The sequence below is a fragment of the Salvelinus sp. IW2-2015 genome, linkage group LG28, assembly GCF_002910315.2.
Source record: "Salvelinus sp. IW2-2015 linkage group LG28, ASM291031v2, whole genome shotgun sequence".
Taxonomy (NCBI): Eukaryota; Metazoa; Chordata; class Actinopteri; order Salmoniformes; family Salmonidae; genus Salvelinus; species Salvelinus sp. IW2-2015.
In genome coordinates, this window is record NC_036868.1 from 27,894,575 (window position 1) to 27,905,981 (window position 11,407).

At 41.4% G+C, this 11,407-nt stretch overlaps 1 protein-coding gene across 1 annotated transcript in view; it reads left to right on the forward strand.

Annotated features, from left to right (window-relative positions):
• Positions 1–11,407, forward strand: part of LOC111954292 (sphingosine-1-phosphate transporter MFSD2B-like) — a 425,204-nt gene that overhangs the window by 75,041 nt on the left and 338,756 nt on the right. The window lies entirely within an intron of this gene.

The window sequence follows — 11,407 nt, forward strand, 5'->3', positions numbered from 1 at the left end:
CTGTGTTTTATAAATGTGCAATAAGCATAAAACACAATTATATAAGGAATTGGCAACTGGTTCTCATTCTGAGAAATAAGACAGGCCACTTCATTTCAACATCTGAACAAAGTGGACAGACAGGTTAGCATTCTGTTCAAACAGTTGGAGACGGACAGAACAGTGTGTTAATAACAATTAATCTGTTCTACCTTATTATCTAGCAAACAGATCCAAGTTGGCTGAACTTGAAATATAAAGATTAGCTGGCTACTCACTAGCACGCACTGTAGGCCTGTGCTTAAGAGAATGTTCATGAGATGTGTTAATTTTCTATAATGCTATAAGAAGTTAGTCATTATTAGTGAATGTGGATTATTCATGGTTATGGTTACATTTTTAACAAAAAAGGGCATTTTCATAGACTTTAAAGCCAGATCAGTGATTATTGCAAAAAAGCAGGTTAAACTATTTTGAAAAAATAATAAATTATTAGTGGGTCTTATGGTTGTGTAAGGCTTATATTCAGCCTGGGTATAATTACACAAGCTCTGGATTCATTACATTATTGCTGTCTGTCTAAAACAGGGGCACAACTTTGGTTCTAGAAGTGGGGGGACATGTTGTTTTTTATCCAGTCAGATAAACACTCCAAACAGCCTACCTGACTACTCGGAAGCATCCGCATTGTCCTTAAGCACACAGTTGCCTCGTTTTGTATCACATTACAATGATAAAACTGGGACGGACAAAACTGCAATTTCAGAATGTGGGGGGGACATGTACCCCCCCGCGGGGCCGCAGTGGAAGTTGCGCCTGTGGTTTGAAATGCATCGTATTTGACCTTTAATTGTACAACAAAGCTTACTCAGAGAAAACAACATAAAAATTGAGATATATACCGTGAATCGCCCATAAGTTTGGAAAAAAACAAGATATGATTTTTAAGCCATATCGCCCAGCCTTAGTAATAGGTATTCTACATTGTAGGGGTTAAGTGCCGACAGGTACATGGGATCAGAGAGCAGCCTCCCGGTGTCAATACCACATTACACTGACTTTTTATACGTACATACTATAACCGCCAATTGTTGGTTGTGGAAATATGGTTAAAAGTCATGGAAAAGTCATGAAATTCCATCTTTCAAAAATGTATATGAACCCTGGTTCTAACTTGATTGCTATTGATTATTTTCATCATATTTCATCATATTTCTCAGCATGTCTGTAGTCAAATCAATAATTTCTCTGTGGTAAGGATCTAGACATGACTGACTGAAAGGTCAGAGAAATGCTACGGCTAAAATCCATTTGACAGTCGAGTCAGGAAGTCTACACAGTGCGTCAGCACTTGGAATAGCAGAACTTCCATTGAATCTCGCACAATCAGATATAATAGGACGAATCCTGTAGCCCGTCAACCGATGACACTGCTCCACTGTGTCTCCTTCCACCATTGATTGTGAAAGGAATTCCCCCTTAAAGACTACAGGATGAAATACCAAAACATTGACTTGGCACCTGCAACCAAGACAACAAACCAAGGATCAATTTAAATACAGAATAGTTCTCCACCGTGTCAACACAAATCAATATCTGGACACTGTGTTCCTGATGTCATCGTTCATAGCGGTTACAGTGTGCCAGGTGTTCCTGATGTCATCGTTCCTAGCGGTTACAGTGTGCCAGGTGTTACTTGAAACTTGCTTGTAAAAGTAGGACGTAAAGATCAGCACATCCTCTGTTGGAATATGTGACAGGAAATGAATGGGGTCTGATAGGGACTCAAAGTTGCCAGTTTAATAAGCTTTGCAAGGATGATACTTTCTCCTCTCTCTGTAATTTGTAAGTCGCTCTGGATAAGAGCGTCTGCTAAATGACTTAAATGTAAATGTAAATGTAACATTACATTTCTGCAAGGGACTTAGGAGCTGTACTAGGCCCAGCCTTAGATTGCATCCAGTTGCCAACAAGTCTATACAGGGAGGTTAAGGTAAAGCAAATACATGTTAGAATCACCTTTGGCAGCAATACAGCTGTGTCTTTCTGGGTAAGTCTCTAAGAGCTTTGCACACCTGGATTGTACAATATTTACCCATTTATTATTTTCTGAATTCTTCAAGCTCTATCAAATTGGTTGTTGATCATTGCTAGACAACTAATTTGAAGTCTTGCCATAGATTTGCAAACAGATTTAAGTCAAAACTGTAACTCGCCCACACACCTTGTGTTTTAGATTATTGTCCTGCTGAATGGTCAATTAATCTCCCAGTGTCTGGTGGAAAGCAGACTGAACCAGGTTTTCCTCTAGGATTTTGCCAGTGACAAAAAAACTAAATTTAAACAATTTTAAATGAGTTCTGCAGCACAACAAAATGTGGAGGTTCCTCAGACAAGGCAGGGGAGGACCTTAAAAAAGGTAAACTTTTTAGATAAAACTATACTAAATATATTCACATGCCACCAAATAATTGATTAGAACACACTGTTTTGCAATGAATGTCTACAGTAGCCTCAGCAGCACTCTGTAGGGTAGCACCATGGTGTCGTTGGAGGACATCTTGCTTCTGTCGTCCTCTGGGTACATTGACTTCAGTACAAAACCTAGGAGGCTCATGGTTCCCACCCCTTTCCATAGACTTACACAGTAATCATGACAACTTCCGGAGGATGTCCTCCAACCTATCAGACCTCTTGTCCACCCAGTCAAAAGATCAGAGAATGAATATGGTGCTAAAAGCACAAGCTACAGCTGGCATTGCATAGCATGTGAGTAGTTGACTCAGAGAGAAATTTATTTATTCAGAGTTGTTTATTTTTTTTGATTTATTTAACTTTTGTTGATTATCTATTTCACTTGCTTTGGCAATATAAACATATGTTTCCCGTGCCAATAAAGCCCCTTAAATTGAAATTAAATTAGCAAGAGAGATGAGAGAGAGTGTAATGTTTACTGTTGATTTTTGATTGTTTATTTTACTTTTGTTTATTATCTATTTCACTTACTTTTGCAATGTAAACCTATGTTTCCCGTGCCAATAAAGGCCCTTAAATTAAAATTAAATTATAGGAGGGAGAGAGATGCAGCTAGCTAGTTTAGCCTACTCAAACAGAGAGGGATGCTATGTTAGCTAGCTGGCTATGGCTATCCAACACTGAAACTCTTCCAAGTCAAGGTAAGCTTTTGGTTTCATTAACTTATTGCCACCGGGGCAGCCGGTGTAACTGATAAACTGCTTTCTGACTGTACACTGTACTGCATGATTGTAGCGGGTTTACTAATTTGTTAGTTCTAGTAGCTATGTTGACTATGATGTGACAACAACGTAGGCTGTGTGTAGCAGTTAGCGGTCATGATATGAAGGTTTGGCTTGTAAAGTCTTATGTGGCTGCTATTAAAATGAACTGTGTTTGCGTGTGTTCAGGGATGTACTCATTCTGCTGTTTCTGCTAAACTTTTCTTAAACGGAAGCAAACGGAATGAAACGGGGATAAACATACCTGTATTGTCCAACAAAACTCATATTTGCAACTGTTGAACTAATGATTTCACCCTAGATCAGCTAAATGCAGGCAAGAGTGTGCAAGGTAGTATTGAATATGCCACTGTCTGTCACCTTCATTACTCAACATTCTCTCGACCTGTGCACCTACAATCTAAACTTTCATTCATAGGCTAGTTTGTAGCAACCTCATGATGGATACAGGGAAAATGTGAGTATCCTATAGTAGCCTAAACCTATCGTTGTTTTTATTGAACTGGGTGAATGGAATATGAATGACAGTCATCCAGTGTGCTGTAAAAGAAATAAGGCCATGCTCATAAAATGTTTTATCATCCTCCCTCATCTTAAATGGCACTGACCGCCACTGGTGTGAATACTTTACTGGTGTGAATACTTTACTGGTGTGAATACTTTACTGGTGTGAATACTTTACTGGTGTGAATACTTTACTGGTGTGAATACTTTCTTAAGGCGCTGTATGTATGATTTGATCTCTGAAAACAATTAGCGGTTGTCTGTGTTTTTGAGGTAAATTAGAAAATCAAGGATGCCGTGATTTAGACCAAAGGTGAAGATTAAGGTATCAATTGTACAATTATCAAAGTGTTCCAAAGTAATTGTTTGTATCTGTGCCAGAGCGTCTCTGTCGGTGAACCATAGAGTTTAAACAGAGTGTTGATTGCTGGAACTGGGCACGGTGGGAGGTAAATGGGTAGCGGACAGATCTGAGATTTCCTCCAGCTTGTAGATGAATGGAAAAACAAACATATGCCAGCAAACAGGAAACACACTGCAGTTTGATACCCCTGCCATGCCTCTAATCAGACTTCACTCAATATAATCAGAGAAGATATTCAGTAACTCTTGCTAAGACATTAGAAGTTTGCTTTAAAAATACATATTTAATATTTTAAAACCAACGCTTTCTGCAAATGCCTTCTTCAGGGTTTTACATACTTCACAACACACCTCTTGGCTGTCGATGCGCCGAAGCCGAATCACCCCAAACTGACGAGGAGAAGGGTAGGGTATCAAGATGGCCGACAAACAAAGGAAAGAGGGAATGTAAACTCACAGGCTTTTACTGTACAGACACATCACATTGATTTTACCACCTTCGTGTCTATCTGTGTTCTAGGTCTAGTAACAAGACATTTTCAGGGTTTCTCCCATGATTATATCCAAGATAATGACCCTGCGAATATTTTGGCCTTTGCATGTCTCGAGGAATTTAAATTCATGGATTTCTTTCTGTCAGTCGTAGGATTCCTGTATTAAGTTCTACTGATAGGTGTCTTCATTCAAGGAATACGTTGCACAGGTAGTAAAATGGTGGCCATCGGCAAAAAGATACAAAATATAAAGGATATTAGCTTAGTCAAGCAAATTGTATTGTAATTTGCGGAATGATAAAATCAGCAGTGAGCAAAAAAATCTGTCTCCGCAAGTTTGTCCCTCAGGCCCTTTCAGCATAAATAAAGGCCACACAGCAGGCTTTTCTGCAGAGATGTTTTTGTACTTTTCACAGGATGCAACAAACAAAGGTGTTTTTTTAGGTCAAAGTAAATGGGGCAAATTACATTATAACAAAGCTGGAAGAAAATGTATTTATTTTTTACCTGTCAACAGCCACTCTCCATACAGTATGTGAAGCCTGAAATGAGTTTTGCCATCTGGATAAGACTGAATTAGCATTTGAAAAAGAGAAACGCTTGGGCCTAAGCAGCAGAAGCACATTCAGGGGTGAATGAAAGACGCACACAAATAAATAAATAATAAAACTCTTCCTTGGTTGTCAGTCTCTCCTCAAATAAATCCAAAGTCTGTTTTAACCTCCTGTGTACCTTCAAACAATAGACTGAGTGTTGAGGGTGTAATGATGCAGTTTGTTCCTCGTGCGTGCGTACTGCGGGTTGTCTGTCTGACCCCCCCATGCACACACACACAAAGATCCTATGAAGTAGGGATGTGACAAATGTATGAAAAATATTAACATTTAAACAGCTTTTTTTTATGATAAGAACAAATCTTAAAATGACATGTGAATTCACAATGGAAATATGATCCTGCTTATGAACGCTAGGGTGTTAATGCAGTTCCAACTATCACAGTCATGGCTGCCAGATTGCGCTCACCTTCCTGCTGTCCCCCGCCCACTCAGCAATGATGATAGTTAATGCCGTTTTTAGGTTCTCTGATGTGTGCCTCTCCTGCATGTTCTAAGTGGTCAGTACATGTCCCACTTCTCATCAATGTGATGGCTCGTTGCAGTAATGTATGACAGCGTGTTGGTGTTCCTAGACGTCCAACAATCTTTTGTTAACGCCACGTATGGGGTGTTTGAAAGCTTGCGCTTTGTACCCGCAGAACAATCATTGTACAATTTCTCTATCCGGGCCGTCACGGCTTTCCGACATGGCATTTTGTAGTCGGGTTCTAGATATGCCATTGGGGCATTGAAGTCAACATCCTCTACCATTGATAATGGCTGCATATCAACTACAATCATGTCTGTAATCAGCACTGTGATTTTCTCACTCCGTCCCTTATCGCACTGCTTTAGTCTGAAGATCCTATCTGTTGTTGGGGGTCTGCACCGCTGCCAGCAGCGGTTTGGGTCTCACGGTGCCTCCCTTTCAGATGGTGAAGCATCGCACCTGTACTGCCGCTGGAGCTCAATTCCACCTCACAAAGTTTCTTTGCATTTCACCACCTTCTCATTTAACTTCTAAAAGTATTGCTATACATGACTTCTCTTCCCTATCTAGCTCCTGGCATTTTTCAAAATGTTAACGACGATGACGTGCAGAGCGATTTAGTATTTCGATGAGGTATATTTTTCTTAACATTTACGATCCCAAGCTCATTTAAACGTTCACACCCCTACAATGTAGATGGTTCAAAGCATTTGCAAAATAAACATTTTTCAGTGTATGGATTTATCTTGTTTTGCTGATAGACTGAGCCATTCACAATGTCTCAGCATTTCAGAATACAGACACAAAAACCAGGACTGTCAATCTCAATTACAGCAAAAGCTTTGTATATTTGTTTGTATATTTTCTCCACTCTCGTTCATGGTCAGCAAGACAGAATATTTTGGATTGTATGAAACAGAAATCAAAATTGTGTTGGATTGAGTTTTTACTCTAGAGTGAAAGGCAGCGTAGCTACTGCTAATATACGGCCCCTGAGGAGCTTGATTTGCTGTTCTGTATGTCTGTTCTTTTTAGAAACAGTATGAGGATACTGGATCAATGCTGTATATATCTGGAGGATATTTTCACCTCTGCGAAAAGGGCTTTGTGTAGACAATGAGATGTTAGAGACCTCATATTCTTAGATTTTAATTAGCTGGTAATTATCTCTGGCATTCTCGTATAGTATTGACAAATGTCTGACATAAGATATTGGGCTCCTTATTTTCCAATTTAATTGCCTGTTAATTTCACCTGATGCACTCCTATTGACATAATCAAGAAAAAGGACGATATGTAGCTTTTTTGGTTACAGGTGTAATTGGATGGAAAATACATACCTTTTCATTGGCTGGTTTTCTGGGAGTATGACATCACCATTCCGAGCATTGGCTTGTAACTTTTTTGTCCGCTGATTCTAGCTCCTTAGTCCTACTGGTCATTACCACCTTTCCCTCTGTCCCTCTGTCTCACACTCTCGCTCTATATTCCACTCTCTCTATCTCGCTGGTTCGCTCTCGATCTCGCTCACTCTCCCTTCTCTCTTTCTACTACTCTCTCTCCCTGTTCTCTCTCTTGCTTCCACTCTCTGCTTTATAAAGCACATAAAGAAATAGAAATGACTCAGCTTGAACAAAATACTCATAGTTTGAACGGGGTTACTTAGTCTTGTAACCAAGTAGTCTGCATGCTTATTTCTGAACACTGATTCATAATCTGTCGTTCAGTCACGACTCCCTGAAATTAATTAGCTTGATTAAATATTCCTTTGTAGTTTCCATAATGAGTCATCTGTATTGTTACCGCCTGCTGCATCCAGTGTTTTGAACAGGGGAGTCTTCAAAATAGTTTGAAATGGCGTGTAGATCGAATGCGATTTAAAACTGCCATGTCACCTCCTGGAAATTCATTTTTAACCCCCCATTGTTCTTAATGTCGTTGAATTAGTTATTGAAATTGTCATGCCGACTGATTAAACGCTTCTCGACTAATGACTCAATTAAGAAAATATCTACCCACCCATCAGTAAAGGAAGAGTGCTCTATATGACCCCTAAATCCACTGTTTTAAAGCCATGGTCACCATTAAGGGCCACTGGACTAGACCTCAAAGAAAGTTGTGTGTATCTGACACACACACACTTGCACACACACTTTGTGGGCCGGACTCGCTTCAGTGCTCATGGTGACCATTTAAAAAAATTGTCCGTCCCTCCTCTCAGTGAAAGCGATATGTAGTAGTTGAGACACACACACACACACACACACACACACACACACACACACACACAACACACACACACACACACACACACACACACACCACACACACACACACACACACACACACACACACACACACACACACACACACACACACACACACACACACACACACACACAGGCCCAGACTTGACCCAGTGTCTGGAAGGAAAAAACAGTGGCCACCAAGCGGCTATAGCAGTGACAGGCGGCGGACATTTTGTTCCCAAACCGCTTGCCACACATCAGCCGAGTTCGTGGCCAGCCGGCCATGCGGTGCCTCCATGTCTCTCTCTGGCCCAGCAAGGGGACGAGGCAGGACAACATATCCCCCTCAGCTGTCCTTAGGGACGTGTCCTTATGACACGGGATGTCTCCTCAGCCCCTCTGTCCAATCACAGATCGCACTCCAGGGAACCACCACCAACACTACTCCTACTGCTACTACGGATGCTGCTGCTGCTGTCTCCCTCATTCGGAGTGGTTGGCCACATTCATAGCCTATCAGCAACTTCAGTCACAGTGAACTGTTTACTGCTCTGATGCTTATTGTTGTTCCCTTGTTGCAACTTTCTGGGACCTTGATGTTCCCAATAACAAGCCATTCTGTTGGTAGAGAAAGACTAAATAAATGTAGTTTTCTGTAATAAAAATATTTTCTCGTACCTGTGGTATACGGTCTGATATACCACGGCTGTCAGCCAATCAGCATTCAGGGCTCGAACCACCCAGTTTATAATCAGGTTTCTGACATACCAGAAGCAGTGGCAGAGGCCGATGCAGTTGGAGAAGAAATAGTGTCTGCTAGGTTGGAGGAAGTTGGAGGACAAGCTTCAGTTCCTCGGGGTAATCGGTTTGGTTTCCGGGGTCGCCTTCCTTCCCCATGAAGCCTGTCGGCCTTGCCCTACGACCATGCGCATGTTTTACAGAATGTGCGTGTCAAGCTGGGTGCGCATAGCTGTCGCAATGTCTTAGCCCCGGCATTTCAATGGATGCCAAGCCCGTTCCCCTCCGGTCATTTGCCTGGGGCTGAGAATTAAGAGTGTGTGTTTGGGTTCCCTAGCCTTCCTCCGTCAGACCTTGGTTTCAGTGTTTTTACATTGATTGTGTCTCTCTGGTCATCTCCCGGTTGGCGGCTGGTTGTCTGTGATAAGTGTTAGTTCACTGAGGTTAGATGTCCATTGGTGGACATCCCTCTCAATTCTTAACTAACAGGAACAGAGGCTAGTTGTGCTGGGCTAACAAAGCGCCAGGGGTGGACATCCCTCTCAATTCTTANTCTTAACTAACAGGAACAGAGGCTAGTTGTGCTGGGCTAACAAAGCGCCAGGGGTGGACATCCCTCTCAATTCTTAACTAACAGGAACAGAGGCTTGGTAAACCTATGAACAAAACCATACATTTAGATACGGTAGAGACCCAACACTTCAGATTGTGGCTATTATCAATTCAGTCCAAATGTAAATCCCACTGGTTATGTGACAATGGGTGCAAACCAAATCAGATATAATGTAGGCTACTGTTGCATAGTTAAATACACACACAAACAGGAGTTTATTCTCTGGAAATAGCTGTTTATACGTGGGTGTTGGTTGTACCATGAGAGAGGTATTTAACTGGAGCTTCATGAGATTATGGCATAAATACACAGTTCATTATTTACATTTAACTTGGCAAGCCAGTTAAGAACAAATTCTTATTTACAATGACGGCCTACCAGGGAACAAGGGGTTAGCTGCCCTGTTCAGGTGTAGAACAACAGATTTTTAACCTGCCGGTTATATGACAATGGTTGCAAACCACATCATATATAATGTAGACTACTGACTACTAGTGAATTTCCATTGTTGTCCGTTAGACATTTATGCTTTTTAAAGAGACATATCTGAAGACATTATCACCATTTCACTTCAAATAGTTGGTTACTCTTCATCTGCTTCTTGGCTGAAACTCAACAGCGCTACCCAACTCTCATACATTAACTTTAGAATCACTTTCCTCTTTATCCTCACTCAGACTTCCTCTTTATCCTCACTCAGACTTCCTCTTTATCCGCACGCAGACTTCCTCTTTATCCTCACTCAGACTTCCTCTTTATCCTCACACAGACTTCCTCTTTATCCTCACTCAGACTTCCTCTTTATCCTCACACAGACTTCCTCTTTATCCGCACTCAGACTTCCTCTTTATCCACACTCAGACTTCCTCTTTATCCACACTCAGACTTCCTCTTTATCTTCACTCAGACTTCCTCTTTATTCTCACTCAGACTTTCATCAGAATGCAATGTTGTAGGTCGTACAGTAGTTGATAATAACTCTGATTCTGTCCACTATCCACCATGTAGCTATCATATGGAATACCCCGCCTGTCCAAACTGTAGTACACCGCTGTTCACCATGTCTAACACCCCTGCATTTTAAAATTGCTTCCAAGATGGTGGAATCCTCCCTTTGTTTACTGCTAAGTTAGTTGTTCTGCTCTACTAATAAGACATTGGACACAGCATCACCAAGCCTAGGCTTCACCCATTAATTCACCATCAGGGTGTGAAGAATCCATAACCAATCCACCACATATTAGTGTCACAGCGTTGTTGTTCACATAGACAGGAGATAGCTGTGCAGGTGAAGAACATCAACAAAAAAATAAGCGTTAAGGAACTGTTAAAAGAGACCAGGCAGGTTTTTCTTCTTCTGTTGTGGGTCAGAGTTCTGGATGGATGGATGGTCCAGGCTTTTGGTCGGGCAGCCAGGAAAAGCCTGTTCTTTCCTCTTCTCTTCGAGCAGTTGAAAATGACGTGTCAAAGGAAATGATACAAGCCTGCATGATGGATGGGTCTTTCTCCCTCTGTCGCTCAATCTCTCTTTCCCTCTCTCTTTCTCTCGTTCCCTCTCTCTCCCCCGACAGACTTACCTCCATCACTCTCCACATTCCAGTCATATTCTCTTTGTCTTTTTCTGGCCATATGGGGGGAAAAAAGCCATTTGTGTGTGTACGTGTGTGTGTGTACATGTGTGCGAGAAAGCCACTCTGCTGTTGTTGAATTGCATTTCCCAGACTTTGTTTATGGTGTGGATTTACAATGACATATTATTTTGCGGTGAACAATATCACAACCAGGCATAGCAATGGCTGCTACTGTTATTGAAATGTTGATTATGATTAAATTTGTGTACACACATCTTCACAGAGATTTAGCCTGATTATGTGTGTGTCACACACACACACACACACACACACACACACACACACACACACACACACACACACACACACACACACACACACACACACACACACACACACACACGGAACAATGAATGGCCGCTACAAATCGTAGCGCCCGCACAAAGCAACTCCCCAGTTATCTGTCCATCTTTGGCCGTTTCATTAATTGATAAAGACACGTGGTCAGAATAAAAAGAAATGAATAAAGGAACCACGATCAACGGCATGGCTC